Genomic DNA, 7594 nt, shown 5'->3' on the forward strand with positions numbered 1-7594 from the left:
TAAATAATCATATTATAATTAATAATAATTCATATTATTCATATATATAAATATTTAAATATTATCCTTTGTATAAAGATATTTTTCAATTTGATTTTAAAATTTTTTTCATCTCTAATATTTACATGAGATAATTTTTTTTTATGTTTGTCATTTTACATTTAAATAAAATTTTATTTTTTACAATTTTTAAATTTTTGCAAAAACATTCATAAATATAATAATATTAATATCTAAATGTTAAAAAATTTATTAATATTATGTTAAATTAATTTGTTGTATGATTTATTAAAAATTATAATAATATCTATCTATCTAGAAAAAAAATTGTGCATTTTTTGTGCATCATCGAAAGAAACATTAATATCTATTCATAATTTATGTTATTATTTTACAGTAAAATAAATTAAATAAAAATAAATATAAATTTCACTAATGTATATATATTCATGAGATCAATTCTTGATTCCAAGCCAAAATAACAAAAATTGGTATAGAAAAATATCGTTTTAGTTTTATTTTTTAAGTTATAAGCAATTGAAATTTATGTTAGATGAAGTGAAATGAAGATAGAGCGTGAAATAGCTCTATCTCTATCATACTGTCATGCCACGTTTTCTTATTCTATTTTCTTTCTCGTTTCATCTACGCGCAAATTTATATTGGTCAGCAAATTAATAAACAAATCTCAACTGACATATCAACTTTTATATTTATTTTAGTTTCTAAAATAAATTCTTCAAAAACGTATCACGAATATATTAACACTTTATATAAATTATTCGCCAAATTCTAAAAAATAAATTTTTATTTCATCATGATCACATTGTTGCATATTTACATTTCACAATGAATGGAACTTAAATATTGAAATACATTTTGGCTTGTGCAAATGCAGTGGCGCATAAACATACTAGACGATATCACATTTAATAATAGGCCATTGTTAATAAGAAAAGCGCTCTGAAGATAAAGTGTTAATAAACAGTCGAAGATACGATGACATATGAATTACAAGTTGTCAAGACATAACTATGACGCGTTAAATATTCGAGCTCTCTAAATAGAAATGCTGTCGTGTCGGTAGTGCAGGTTAAGAAAGAAAGAAAAATGATTGTGAAACATTTTAGATGATCTTGGGCATTGTGATATCCATTAATTACGCTTGACCCTCGATTCAAAGAGATTAATATGATTGTAATGAATATTAAAAATATTCATTCTATTTTTCTCTCTTGTATGCTATGTATTTATATACTTGAATTGATTAAATTTAATTAATATTTTAAAATTAGAAAAGAAATCATGAAATAATTAAATTATTATATTTCTATAAGATAAACAATCTTTTTCTCAAAAACATTTCAAAGTCAAATTTAATTATATTTAAAATATACATTCATACATATAAAACACTATATTCTGTATCTATATTATTTAGAAATAATTAAATTTTAAAGAAAACATTTTAATTAAAATTTAATTATTAAATTATAAACTCTCAGAGCTAACATATATTATATCATTACATACATAATAGAAATCTAATCGACAGTGAGTATGTTAAGTAAAGTTACACTCTGTAAATACAAACATTTTCTACATTCACTTTTATCTAATACACACACACACACAATATCATAGACGATGATAGCTATCATTAAAAGCGGTAACTTAATTTCAATCGGTATATACGATGAAATATTGATGTTTTCGTAGAGTGGACGTGAGTATAAGATAGATTTCAACGTTCAATGTCGAGTCGTAATTAACGTATTAGAGAGAAAGTATATTACTCTGTCGGTAACGTTTCACAACATAATCACATTGTGTTTGACATTTTAAAGGTGAACCTCTGCAATAAACCAATGAAATATACATATATATGAGTTGATAATCTAACATATTTATAGATCCTTTGACATAATTTTTCATATTAATGACAATGACTTTGACCTTTACTAGGAGAAATTTCTCTCTTGTTTTAAGATATTATGAATTGTTTGTTGTCTTAAAGATCCCTTTCCTCACCGTTAATAAAGTAAAGTAATCGAATGAGAAAATAATTATTGTACATTTTTTTTTTATTTGTTCAGATAAACATTTACGCGAGAAATTTGTTTTGCTTGATTTCTTCACACGCGTGATAAAACTGGATTGATAGTATTGAAAAAATAATATAAGAAGTAATTAGTTTCGATAAAATCGTCGTCAAGCAAAATAAACAATGTCTGAGAATATAAGATATTATTTTGTTTTTCAATTATATTGTTGATAATCCTATGTTTATTTTTCTAAAACTTTTTAAAGTTTTCCGATGAATTTCTCAAGGTAATCTAAATTTCAGAAGTAATTGCACCGAAAAAAGCTATTATCTTTGGATGCACAAATTCAATCGAAATTTTATTGAAATCAAAGTTAAATATCGTTCGAAAAGAATAGGTAAAATAAATGCAAATATAGAAATGACGATAGATAAACATACATATTTAGAAATATGCAAAAATTCTATTTTTGTATTAAAAACGTAAATTATTCATTATCTAAATCATTATCAATATTAACATTTTTTACATAACTTTTTTTTAATTGACATTATTAAGTAAAATACGAAAACGTATTTATTTATACATTTTGGGATAATGTTTAATATTAAAATCTATTATTAAAATTTAATTATTTTTTAAAAAATTTTATATTTTTATATAGATTTAAATTTATTATTATACTTTTCTGGTAATTTTTCCAGTAATTTTGTTTTAATAATATCTTTTTTTTCTATTAAAATGTGTAATCGTTTATATGTTAAAAATAGATTTAAAATGAGATAGTAATATTATTGAAAATTGAAGTTAATTATTTGTCATCATCATTTAAATCGTGTGTTATTTTTTCAATGCATATTTCTATCAATGATATGCAAAAAATGATTTCCGTTAAAACTGGTATGCGTGATTGGAAAAATAATGATTCTGCACACGTCATTTATTATTTCAGAATACATAACATTGCACGTATCAAACTTTTATCATATTACTATATTCTGCTATTTTTATTTTGTCATTTTAGCAAAAAATTAGATAAATTTTTTAAATTGAATTTATATTTCAAATAATTTCATTTATTGTTAAAAAGAGAAAAAAAAATTCAAAAATAATCTCAAATTATTAAATATTAAATATAAACTAAAAAAAAATTAAAATTAGGTTAAATAAGTGATGAAGTTTATATATATATATATATTTTTTTTTTAAATGATAAATAAATTGTGAAGTTAATATAGAAAAATTATTTTTAATTTTTTTCAAAAGATTAAATTTCGAAATATAATTAGATAGAAAAGAAGAATCTGTACAGGAAGTGAAATAATGATTTAGATTCGAATTGACGTTATTGTTGCCCAAGTTTCTTGTCTTAGTTCCAACCACCAATTTTCCTTCCTCTTGTTAGATAAAGGAGTGAAAGAAGAGAACTATAATAATTCCTTTGAGCGTGCACTCCTTTAGAATAGGGAGACAGTCAATCGATATGACCCAGTTTCTCTGCCACGACCCCGAAATTTGCCACATCGACGACCTCGTTGTCAAAATCGGGACATTTTCAAGTGTATAGCCGGAAGGCTAGTATCATGATTTCAACTTCCTGATAGCGATGGAAACTGGAAGAGCATGAACGATTGAACGATACGAAATCGATTTTTATTGTAAACTTTAAAAAATAAAATTAAGGAGAATATTCTGTTTCCATAGAAAGATTTGACGTAGAAAAATTTTTTATAATATGATACACAGAAATGAAAATGGAAATTATTTTTCTTAATTTTACGTGGGTTAGGTTTTATTTCTGATATAGTATTTGAATATTTCTAACATTTGTTATATCTTTCTTCGCTATTTCAATATATTTTATATCTTAAATTAGAAACGATAATATTCTAAATTAAGTTGAAACGAAATTAATTACAATACCGTTGAAACCGAATGAAATTTTTTTTGAGTAAAGAAAAATCGAATCGTTTTCGTAAGAACAACATAGTAATCAGTTACTACGATTATTTCCTCTAATCTCGCAATCAGTCGCGTGTGCTAAATGCTTCCTTCTGAATTCTAATTTAACTCTCGCTTGGGAATAATACATTTATGTATGCTTCCGCTTAAACATTTTGAAACTGAAAAGATATTTTCTAATTCAAACAAAGTATTAATTAATTTGATATCGTGGAAGCCAATTTTATTTGAGAAATAAATAGATCAGGGATAAGTTTATTGAAAGTCGAAAACGAAGTACAAAAAAAAAATAATTAAAGAAAAGACGAGAATGATATTAAATAACCCTCATAATTTTAAAACTTTATTAGACAGTACAAAAAGACTCTTACTTTCCGTGTTCTGCTGATCATACTAGTTTCACGCATGCACGTATAAATATATATATATATATATATAAAGAAATGCGCATGCGCAGACTTCGCATTCGGCAGCGAGATCCACAATAGCCGTTAAATCATTCATTTGTATTCATGGGACCGTGAAATACTGCTACAAATGCTGCATCTCGAAAGCGTATCGTTTACATTGATTTTTGCACTTTCTAAAAAGATTTTTCGGCCTTCTCAAAGATACGATATAGTAGTAAAGTATATTTCCTCGAAAATTGAAACTTAATCCAGATATTTACGAAGTAATATTGGAATCGATTCATATTTTCAATTAGCTAGAGTTCTCTTTGTATTTCATAGAAAAGTATAGAAAGAGAAAATAGGATAAAAGTCGAAATAGAAGATATTTCATTGCGTGGTGCGTATATTTAGATTAGGTTAAGCTGATCACGTCATAGATCGTTCTGCAATTATTCAACTTTTAGTTTATATCGTATATTATAAATAATCGAATTGGATAATTTTTTTTCATAAAATTGTTAATACATAAAAAATTTTTAATCAATGTATATTTAGTTCAATATCCAATAGATGTATTCTGCTTTGGTTTTATTTTGGATTCGTTTCCAATTTTAAATCTTGAACAGTCGACGATAAAGTTTAGTTGGTAACAAGGTTCAATGAGCCTCTCGTTAGACACTTAACAATCGATTTTAATTGAAGTAAATAGTCTTGCTTCTGGAACGGATGAATTAAATCAGATAATTTATTGTCGTATCAGTTACTTTCCTATTTTGATTGGAATAAATTTGAAATTTAATTTTCCATTTTCTCTTCTTACTTTAGAAAGTTATAATAATTTAAATAATATAATATACGAGGAAAAATAGCAATAACCAACTGTTAACTAAAACTTAAAATCTATCTATCGTTTAAATACATCCTTAATTCTGTAATTATGCCAAAGTTTCATGCAATATCACGTATCACGTGGCTATTTCACGAAGTTGGTTGTTTATAGAAAACGACGCATCGTTTACGTTGCCAGAAATTGATTCACTCGAATATGCCAATCTAAATTTCAAACTATCTCTTCGAACATAGCAATTTATTAATCTTATTTATTTTATAAATTTAGAAAATTTTAATCAATTGTTTTATATAAATTTGTAATATATATCTATAAACTGTACATGCATATTCTCATACGTTTGCATGCAGTTTATTAATTATATCTCTTAATTCATTTGCATCAGGTTCGATAAGAGTTCGAACCTTTGATAAATTTATTGCAATGAATTTAATTTTCGAAGTAAAGGAACGCGTTCAATATTAATCTCGTTTTATTTCCTCCATTTATCCTTAATCATTTCTTTCAAAAAAAAATAAAAAGATACCGATAATGTCCACGTGTCTCAAATTATTATTTACTCTCATTTATTCCATTTAATATTTTTTAATTATCTGTCGCAGTGTTACTGGAACATACGCCACCTTCCTCGATACATTAACAACAACCGATCCTCGAGGATCATTGAATCTTGAAAGAAAAGATTGCTGTTTTGGATTCTTCGTTCAATTTAAAATCTCTACGAATCAAATTGAAGATAAAAAAGAAAAATAAATAAAAGATGCACGGAATAAGTCACCTGCTCTCTCACCACAACTCTCACAACGGTGACACAAGGATGATCCATCATCATCATCCGGATAACAACAAAAGTTCCTCCGCCTCGGACACCATGGGCAGACACCACGACACAAAGATCCTCCAGGAGTTGTTGAACCACAAAAATATCCAGAAACGTATATCGAGAGGTTCAGTGAGCTCGACCTATTCTTACGGTTCCTCGACGTCCTCGTCTCACGGCTCGAATTCTTCCAATCACAGCTCGTCTCATCATCACGGTGCTCACCACTCGGTGTACCACACGATCCACGGTAGCAGTCATCATCATCAGCTTCATCATCATCATCATCATCATCATCATCATCACCCCCCTCTTCATCACGTCCATCACCAGCTGCACCCGCAACAACACTCGCAACACCATTTGACGAGCAGTGGAAGAGCGTCGCCCACGTTGCCAAGTCCGAACGGGGATCATGAGAAGCCCCATCATCAGAAGGATCATCATCATTACAGCATTCAAGAGATGATACGCCATTTTGGAAGGAGGTTGGGCCACATGAGGCGGCAGAGCGAGTGCCAGGATCCCCCTAGGAAGAAGGAGGAGGACTTTAGGAACAGGAGCCAGAGTTTGGACGGGGGTGTGAGATATCCCAATCTAAGGGATGCTGATTGCGAGACCACTTACAGAATTTACGAAAGCATTCTCAGGCAAGGTAACAAAAATATAATGAGAAATGGGCTGTGAATTTGATCTTTTTCTTTTTTTTTTTCTTCCCCTCTCATTGAGACAATTGATATAGAAATATTTTGGTAAATTGGTTTGGTAAATATTTACATTGAAGAATGTTTATTGAGATTCTTAGATTCTAGTTAGATCATCTTGAAATATTTTTAATATTGACTACATGTTATATCTTTAGAATGTGAGTTAGGTAGATTTAAGTTAGAGTTAGGAATTTAATTTTATTTTTTTTTTCTATATGCTTGATAAGTATTTAGATCCTCTCGTGAAATATTTTTAATATTAACAATGTTATATTTGAATTAGATTAAATTGCGTTAGATTTTAAGTAGATTTATGTTGGACAGGATTAGATTTGGAATTAAAGGAAAAAATTACTTTTTACAAAAAAAATATTGATTAATCGATGATCTGTAAATTAAATAATTAGTGAAAGTTTTATCATTGTTAAATTCGGAATTTGATAATTTCTGTATTTTTAATTTTTTTTTTTTTTCTTAATCTTTTCTAAATCTTCTCGATTTTCGAGAATAAGTGAGTTATTCTTTCGACAATACCGATTTTAAGATCATTAAAAAGATCAATAAAAATTTAAGTTTGAATTTTATTCTCCTCGAGTGAAATTTACTCGAAACCAGAATTCTATTATTTGGGAGAAGTTTAATAATAAATAAGCTCTCCGGTTAAATGCATGATATTCGATACGTGCCAAAAACGTTACTTTCCAAACAACCCAATATAATATCGTTCACTTTATTTTTACATTGTAATACGGTAACTGTAAACACACGATCCTTTTTATATTTCGTCTCTCTCTCTCTCTCTCTCTCTCTCTCTCTCT

General features: G+C 27.3%; 1 protein-coding gene and 1 long non-coding RNA gene across 2 annotated transcripts in view; both read left to right on the forward strand.

The window, feature by feature from the left end:
* The window catches only part of LOC102678448, a 12030-nt gene extending 8073 nt beyond the window's left edge, over nucleotides 1–3957 (forward strand). The window contains exon 3 of the long non-coding RNA XR_421998.2: nucleotides 3945–3957. This is a non-coding gene — a long non-coding RNA (uncharacterized LOC102678448). The remainder of the gene's footprint in view (nucleotides 1–3944) is intronic.
* Nucleotides 1–7594, forward strand: part of LOC102678539 — an 87407-nt gene that overhangs the window by 35344 nt on the left and 44469 nt on the right.

The sequence above is a fragment of the Apis dorsata genome, unplaced genomic scaffold, assembly GCF_000469605.1.
Source record: "Apis dorsata unplaced genomic scaffold, Apis dorsata 1.3 scaffold_293, whole genome shotgun sequence".
NCBI lineage: Eukaryota > Metazoa > Arthropoda > Insecta > Hymenoptera > Apidae > Apis > Apis dorsata.